The sequence below is a fragment of the Otolemur garnettii genome, unplaced genomic scaffold, assembly GCF_000181295.1.
Source record: "Otolemur garnettii isolate 467f Iridium unplaced genomic scaffold, OtoGar3 scaffold00052, whole genome shotgun sequence".
Classification (NCBI taxonomy): domain Eukaryota; kingdom Metazoa; phylum Chordata; class Mammalia; order Primates; family Galagidae; genus Otolemur; species Otolemur garnettii.
Genome location: NW_003852447.1, coordinates 10,871,585 through 10,881,063, shown reverse-complemented (window position 1 = coordinate 10,881,063; position 9,479 = coordinate 10,871,585).

The window sequence follows — 9,479 nt, the reverse complement described above, 5'->3', positions numbered from 1 at the left end:
GGGAGGGGTGAAAGGTCGCCGGTCCCCGGCAACACGGCTCAGGCAAACGTAAGCGTCTTGTCGCCGAAACCAAGGGGTCCACGAAACGCGCTAGGCTCGAAGGCGGGAAGGAGAGATTACTGACAGCCGTGCCAGCCAATAAAAGGGAAATGTGAGAAAGGTTCTTCGGGCCCCTTCCCAATCAGGAAACTTGGGGGATGAAGGGGAGCGAAGGGGCGGGGTGGGATCTTGGTCCAGCTGGGACTGGAGCGGCGACAATTTGAGCTGGTCTGAGAAGGGCATTCGAGTGACCGTGGATAACGGGTGGGACGGCGTCCGAGCTGGAGGAACAACTAGGACTGTGTGCTGCCAAGGCTTCTAGCCAGGTGCATTCGTTTGTATTTTTAAGAGTTAAGTAAAAGACGTTAGCATCTCACTCAACGGCGATTTTCTACGGGGTGATTTCATCAAAAGAGGATTTCTTAATCTCACTGTGTGACACCGTTAGGAAACTTACAGTGTCAGTCGCCGCCTTGAATCCTTTGGGTACAAGCCGGGATATAAATAAGTAAAGCTAAGTGTGGGTCTCCGAATCACAGGGCGCTGGTAGGCTAAAGACAGGTAACAAGCGAGTGTGTACACAAAAGTAAATATTGAGCGAAATATGAGTGTCGGAATAAAATTCAGTGCAATGTGCACAGCTTATGATTGTACAGATCTTGGCTATATCACAGACCTGACACTTAACCCCGCGACGCTAGATAAAAGCATTTAATGTACCTAGAATAGACTCTGAAAGGACCTTAGAGATTATCTAAATCGAGTCCCTCATTTTACAAATGAAGTGTTTCACTTAAGTTAGTAGTTTAATTGACTCAGGATGCTGGGAAATGGAAGTAGACGAGCAGGAGCTTCAGAGTCTGAAATCTTTCCTGGGTTTCCCGTCCTCGTAGGCTGTTCTACAAGTGTGTTTTTGGCAAATCTCTTAACATGTTGCCATTTATTAAGTGCTTACCATGTGGCAAGTAATCCACTTTACACACTATGTCCATTACGTGCAGTATGTCATGGAGGTATTATTAACCCCGTTTTAGGAGGCACCTGAAGTTGAAATATATTAGTAATTTACCCAAAGCTGCACAGGTAGTAACATTGTAGTAATAATTCAAACTCAAGTCTTTCTGATTCCAAAGTCTGTCTTCTTGAATGTTTCAATGCAGTACAACTTCAGATTCCCTCCTCCTTAAAACAGGTCCTGAAACTCCAATCCCCACAATTCTTAGGAGTCAAATGAGATAATGTATGTGGCAATGTATTCTAAGCTATAAAAAGGTATAAATCTATTCACTAAATTTTTAAAATGAAAATGCTCCTTCCCTGTATTTCCACTACTACACGTCAACCTCAAGGTTGGCTTTTGGACTAAGTGAAAGGAGGGACTTCACTGTAATTAGGAAGTAGTCTAAAAAAGAATATTTGCTTATCTGAGGCAGTAACCACAGAGAATAGAATAAAATGTAATTCCTGATACATTGAAAACAGAATATAAGAGAATAGTAACCCTACTCAGCATCCTGATTGGAAAAAGGAAGAGGCATTGAGATTGCTGGTGTTTTTTAAGTCAAGAAAGAAAGATATTAGTGTACTAAACATTTAATTTGGGACTAAAACTTCATCTGGTCTAAGAAAAGCACATCTGCCTCAATAAGTGTAAGACATGCCAAGAGTTGAAAGTAAAGGATAGCAGGTAAGTTAGTACAAATTGATAAGGTCTATGAATGAGTCCAGAATTTTGATCTGATATATAATAGGGAATCACAATACAGTCTTTATGACCAAAATAAAGATTTATACATAGAATTGGGTAAAAAAAAAAAAAAAAAAAAAGAAGAGAGAGAGAGAGATGGAATGAAGAGAAAAGGTTTGGAATAAGTCTGTAATAGTCAAGGTGTTAAAAGGGCAGACAATGTATAAAGTCTTCTTTATAAGTATACAAAAAATATGGAAGGATGTTTTTAAAGGAAACCTTAGGAAACAGCTGGTATTTGGCAGTGAATTGTTTTGAAACAGTAAAAGTGCACAAAGATAATTGAAAAAGATATTTCAGAAACACATTAAAATTTGGGCCAAGTATTCAGTCACTGTAGTTTTGAATTGGGGAAAGACTGAGATTAGAACCCGAAAACCTGAGTTTAACAAATTTCTAAAAGTGTATCTAAAGTAGTTTAGAAAATATTCATCATTACCATGTGTAAGTTAAATGGAAATGAGCTTGTAAGTCAAATTGCCTTGTAGATGCATGCTAGTTAAGGTAGAGTCACACAGTATTCTTATGGTTTGTATTTGACCCTTCTCTTATTGCTTTCTTTGGACCTAATATTTAAATACTCCTTACACGTCCGTAGGGCCTAGAATCAGAAGATGTGATTTTTAATGTGAATGAGATGCTGAACAGTAATTTAGCTATGATATGCCATGAATTACAGAGACTATCCCAAGACTCAGACAGACATGTAAAGATAAGTCAGTTAGGAACTCAGGTGGACAATAAAGATTATCAGAAAGTACATTCTAAATTCGCTTCCATTCCTTATGTATTTTGTTGTTTTTAAATAATATTTCTGCCTTATTCTTATTGTATCTGCCTCTTCAATTCTGATTAAATGGACTTAAAATACACACTTTAGCTTTTGTTTTCTGCATTTTCTACCAGCTCATAAAACCGAAGAAATAAAAATGTATAGCAGCTCCCAACTTATTAATACTCAGTTTGATACACCTTTTTGGCTACAAATACAGTGTTAGAATAAACTTCCCAAAAATATAATAGAAGCAGTTGGCCTTTTAATTCTCTAAAATGAAATAATTTTTTAAATTAACCAAGTAATTGAGCTCTGCTAATTTAATAATATTTTCTAACACCTTAAGACACTTACAGAACTTGTGTTCTTTTCATTGCTAATTAGCTGAGTTATGAACTTAAGCAACTGTTATACAAAGTGATCTAATAGGAAGAAAAATTCCCCAAACTTGATTGGCTTTCATTAAGGGTTCTTTTCCTTTTAGTTTCGGGCTGAGTGAGTAAAATAATCTATTTTCAGTCATAATGATTGGTTTTCCAGAAAAAGCATAAATAGTTGATACCCACAAGTATTCTTAAACCCACTTATTTTTCTCCATGCTCCTGCGTTTCCACCGATCAGTCTTGCTACTGAAGAACATGAATACTCTCACTACTTGAATGTCTCTTCAGCTGATGCTTTGGGAAATATTTTCTGAATTTGTCTCCTGCCAGAATGAGGCCCTGAATTAAGGATTAAGTACCAGCAGTGACATGGGGACAGTGAAACACGGAAGAGATGGAAGGCAATAAAGGGTGAGTTACCAAGCGAGTGATCACTCTACTTAATCCCAGTGTGATTTCCTTGGAACCAGTTTAAAACAGTAACTTCAGTATGCTATTTGGAGTGTGGGAAAGCTGGACACTGCATCTTTTTTAGGAGGACTTTCTCTGATGGCCGGCGTCTGCTCTGTTCTTACATAGGCTGGAAATGCTGGGGTATTAACACCTCCTGGGAGAACATCCTCCACCATTATGGAAATCAGGCCAGTGTGCACTGAAATAGCAGGGAAAGGAGATAAGGGTGGGGGCATCACCAATTTATTACAAGTGTCAACCTAAATTTAGGAAAAAAGGAAATGGAAAGCCTGTTACTACAAGGTATTGTTGGTAATCAAATAAATAGTAAGGATTATGAAAGAATTTGGAATGCTTTCAAATACTAAAAAACAAGGAAAAATAAAACAAGATTTCATAGTTTTCACAATCCTTTAACCTAACATTGATTATTAAAAACCTGAATAATTGTTTTCTTTTCCTCTGCTTTTAAGAAACACACGTTTAGTTTTGTTAAGACACAAAGCATAAAGAATCAATGTATATATTCTGATTTGTTGCCGTTGTTGTTCAATACAGCACAAAGAAATTAGGAGCAAATGCATACCAAAAGAGTATGTCATCTAGCCCAGATCTTTTCTAACAAGTTATATACATAGAAATATTGATTAGAAATGCTTTTCTAAGATCACACTACTAGAAAAATTATTTATTCAACATTATCTTCTCAAAAATTCAAACAGCATGTGTGTTATACACTTAAATTATAAATTCACTATTGGATGTGTTTAGAAAAGTCTAGGAAAGCTCACATATATGTGCTCTTAGTATTATTCCAGAGTCTCCAACCTCAATATTCCAGTTATATATATGTCATTCAAACAGATATGTTAATATTAGAAAGAATACTGAATTCTTTGGCATTGACTCTGTTTCCTTGTTTTCTAATGGATCATTAACTTTTTTCTAGCAAGTTTCCAAATATTAAGAAATGCAACTTTCTGCACTTTTTGCACTGACCTTAAAGGCAATAAATCTGAACTAAGACTTTCCACAGTGCAATAAAAAAGAACCTTGTGATAATTGTACTATGGTTATGTAAACATTAGGGAAGCAGGGGACTGCCACTATATTTGCACTCCTTCTTTCAGTCTAAATTTTTTTTCAAAATAAACAGTTAAAAACAGGAAACTTGAACTGATAATCTGAGTATGACTCTTCTATCTACTAAGTTTATGACCTAGAGAAATACATTAAATGATCTGGGCTTCAGATCAGATTTTCTTTATATATGTAATAAAATAGTCGGTAGAGGATCTTTAAGATTTTTTACCTCATAAAACAAACTTTCTACATTGGAATGTTTGCTGCCATTTGTGCGCTCTCACGAAGAAAACCGTCAGAATCAAAATACAGACTATGTACCTTAACAGACACTTTTAAATAAGTTAATAGTATAAACTTGGAATTTGTACTGGCAGGCATAATGAAATAGAATAAAGAAAAACAAGACTGACAATAATAAGGAATATGTTCAATATTCTTAATATTTTTGCATTTTTTAAAACAATAATCATTAAACTCTATAGCCAAAAATATTTACTTGGTATCATAATTGTGATAGTATCTCTTAAAACATTTGGATATTGGGCACCGCCTGTGGCTCAAAGGAGTAGGGCACCGGCCCCATATGCCAGAGGTGGCAGGTTCAAACCTAGCCCCAGCCAAAAACTGCTAAAAAAAAAAATTGGATATTAAACATTTCTGAAGGAAAAACAAATGGTAAAAATGTTAAGATGTAGCAAGAGGTAGAAGGAGAAGGAGGAACCGTAGGAGGAGGGAAAGCAGAGAGAACAAGGTCTTAAAAGAGAAAGAACTGCAGAAGGTGGTAACAAAGCAAAAATTGACTAGTATCGAAATGTTTTGTCAAACAAGTTTCAATCACTTTTCTGTTGCATCCATAAAATACCTTCAACCATGCATACTTTATTCTGATAAAGCTTAAAGTAATTCCAAGTCTCCATATACCCAGGCTGGTCCTGACTTATTCTAAATGTCCCAGAGCGATTTCTAATACCCTCATTACTGTCCCAACTTGGATTAAAAATTATGTTGTAACTCTAATAGTACTCAAGAGCTATGACTTTTTGTTTTAGACTTAACAGTTATAAATGCATCCGATTCCTTTACGTAGGAATTTCTCCATGTGTAAAACAGTAGAAATGTTCATCCTAGTTCACTCTTACACCATCACTGTGGTATAAAAATTGTATCTTCTACCTTCCATGATATCTTATTCCCTACCCTTACACTTTTCTTAGCTGGAGCTAAGTGCAGAGATCAAGAGCAGAGGTAGAAAGAATAGAATTTTTAAATGTATTTTTCCACATTTTAACAATGGGAACAATCACTTTGATAGGATGACTCCTTCATTAAGAAGTACTGTATATAGAAAGGTGAAGTGAATTGAAGAAATAATAAATGAGACATAAGTATAATGGAATACAGCTTCAAATGATAAACAGACTCACAGACAGCATCAGGGAATAGTTTACATAATGGATTATTCAGATTTCCTATCTGTTTACTTCCTACTGCTCAAATAAACCATAGTCCTTGACTTCCAGACAAGCTTTTAATGTCAAGGATTCTTTCTAATAGAGTTTGCTATTTCCACTGTTTATTATAGGTCAAATAATAAAAAGGTCTATTTGTCTTCTAACAATGTTGCTGTGTTTATAAGTACAAGAATAAATTGGCATCCTAGTATATTTTAAAAATTACATTACCATACTCATTCCGAGATGTTGCCTTGATATCTCCTCTTCTGGTCTCACTAGGTATGCATTCCTGTGGCAGGTCAGAAGTGTCTCATTTATATCACGTAATGTTAAATTCTTCTATCCTCGTGTTATTTCGTATAATTGGGAGTAAAGACAGCTCCATTATTAAAAATGTATTTTACACAAGGTGTTTATGTGTATATGGATATAGAAAGAGATGTGTGTACGGGGTGTGTCAGTGTGTTTGAGAGTATGGTAAATGAGGGAGACAAGAAAGATTGAGGCTTGGCGCCCGTACCTCAATGCTTAGGGGCTGGCCACATACACTGGGGATGGCAGGTTCAAACCTGGCCTGAGCCTGCTAAACAACAATGACGACAACAACAACAAAAATAGCTGGGCGTTGTGGCCGGCACCTATAGTCCCAGCTACTTGGGAGGCCAAAGCAAGAGAATCGCCTAAGCCCAAGAGTTTGAGGTTGCTGTGAGCTGTGATGCCACAGCACTCTACTGAGGGAGATCTAGTAAGACTCTGCCTAAAAAAAAAAAAAAAAAAAGGAATTGAGGGTAGTTATTCTGCCTAATGTGAGGGAAGAAAAATTAGTACATGTATTTGGTTTGCCTTTACTTGTTTTTTTCTTCTCCAGTCTAATAGATATGAGGTCTTAATTTTTTTTGTAGTTGGCTTTCTCATTATGCAAAGTATGAAGTATATTCCAAAGGAGATAAAATAGTATAATGAATCCCAGGTACTAGACACCCACTTTTAGTACTATCAAAATAACCAGTTGTGTTTTACTTCAGGATAATTCGAAGTAATTTCTATCATGTCACTTTTCTTCTGAAAATATTATAGATTTTTAAAATATCTAAAATACTATTATTACACTGAAAATAATTAACAAAAACTCCTTAATATGGTAAAGATCTAGTCTGTATTAGAATTTCCTTGATGGTCTCATAAAGTTATTTTATATTTTGTTCAAACCTCTAACCAAATAAAAGACATACATTGAACCTGGTAGATATGTCTCACATCTTTTTAAATCTGTATCAGTCAGGTTTCAGCCAGAGAAACAGAACCAATAGGATATATGGTTTTTATAAATTTTATTTTTAAATATAGATAGATAGTGATAGCAATATTAAGGGAAGTGGACTATATAACTGTAGACTCTAAGAATACCCAAAACCAGCAGGAAAAGATGGAGGGGAAAGGGAGAGAAATTGTAGGTCCAAAGGCACCTAAGAGTATCTGACCCTCAGACAGACATAGTTGCTTTGATAACCACACCTTCATTAAATACCTTTCTCAAGGTCCCTTTCATGAAGGCTGATCCAGAATCCAGGAACCATGACTCTCTATTTTAGTGCTTCACATAAGACTTCCAGTCAGTGGACCTAGAATTTTACACTTAAATAGGTCAAGTAAGAATTTAATACACTTCTGATATCAATCATTATAGTTTCCATCTCTAAAACTTATGTTTGGGTCTTTTTCATATATTCCAAGAATCTACATAATATGTTCAGTGTGCTCGGTAAATCCTCTTCCTTCTTAAACTTACAGAAGACAAGTTACAATATTTATTTTGATATATTTTTATGTTTATGTATCATGTGTCATTTCTGGTATGATATTTTATTTGCTTTTTGTCTTTAACATGAATTGTCTCAATTTTCTGCATTTTATTTATTTAGTTAGTTAGTTAGTTGGTTAGTTGTTAGAGACAGGACCTTGCTCTGTTGCCCAGGCTGGAGTTCAGCGCAACAGTCATAGATTACCACCACATAGAACTACTGGACTCAAGCTCTCCTCCTGCATCAGCCTTCAAGTAGATGGGACTACTGGCCTACACCACCATAGCTGGCTACTTGTTTTTTGTCTGATTTTCATAGATACAGGGTCTCGCTATGTTGCCCAGGCTGGTCTTAAACTCCTGGCCGTAATCTTCCCACTTCAGCTTCCAAAATCTGCATGTCATTTTTTATGTTTTTCCACTCTGGGTGGTTGGAACAAAAATTATTCCCAGAATGATGTGAGCACCAGGCGCCATTGCCTTGAATCCTTAGTTTTCTCTAAATCAGTACTCAGCCAAAGACTCAAGGGGACCCTTTCTGATTTGGATCTTCTATTTCTGTGAAGCTCTTTTCACTCAGTACGTTGCCACCCGTGAATTCTAGCCATCCTATTTGGTGGTTTCTTAAACTTTTAAATATAAAATTCTCATATGGTCCAAAATTCTACTCCTCTCTGAAAGAACTGAAATCAGGTTTGCAAGTACTTTTACACAAATGGTGATAGCGGTATTAATCAGAATAACCAAAAAGTGGAAATAATTTTCATCAGCTAATAAAGGAATAAACAAAGTTAACCAGTTTGATGAAAATATTTCAGATTGTATATGAAGACACCACACTCTACCCCATGATTACATTAATGTACACAGCTATCATTTAATAAAAAAAAAAAAGAAGAGAAAAAAAATGCAGCAGTCATATAATGGAAATTCCTTACACCATAAACAGTCACAAAGTACTTATACATGCTACAACACGCATGACCCCCCAAACAGCATGCTAAGTAAAAAGAGTTGGATACAACAGTTCTCATAATCCGTAATTCCATTTATAGGAAAGACTCAAAATAGGCAAATCCATAAGGACAGAAAACAGACCATTGTTTGTGGATATTTGGGAAAGTGGCAAATGGGAAGTGATGACTTCTTGGCGATGTGTCATCTTTTGCAGAACGATGCAAATGTTTTGGAGGTAGATGGAGGTGACAGTTAACACAAACTGTCAATGTGCAATGTGCCGATGAATTGTAATATACCTTAAAATGGTTAACGGGTAATTGTACATCATGTGAATTTTATCTTATTAAAAAGTACAATCCACCACCAAATACTCCATACTATCTTTCCAGAATTCTCTAATTATTTATTCTCTATAAAAGGGATTATGCTGTGATACACGTATTTAACACCTGTTTGTAAAGCCTACACCCAATGTAAAACGCATAGTTTATGAAAGGAAGTACAGTTTTTCGTAAGTAGTATTTTGGCAGGAATTGAAAGCTGAGCAGAAGCATATCATCTATGCATGTGTGTGTGTGTTATAGTATTCTTTCTTCTGTGATCGTAGAAAGACCAGATAAACACAATAAATATGTTGTCATTGAACATAAAGTATATACCCCAATGGTGCATTACTGGAAATTCTTTAAAGATTATTCTATTTTTTTTTATTCTTTTCGTATGTGAAGACCAAGGATGAATTCAGGAAGGAAGGAAGATGAAGCTGAGAAAGCATGATTAC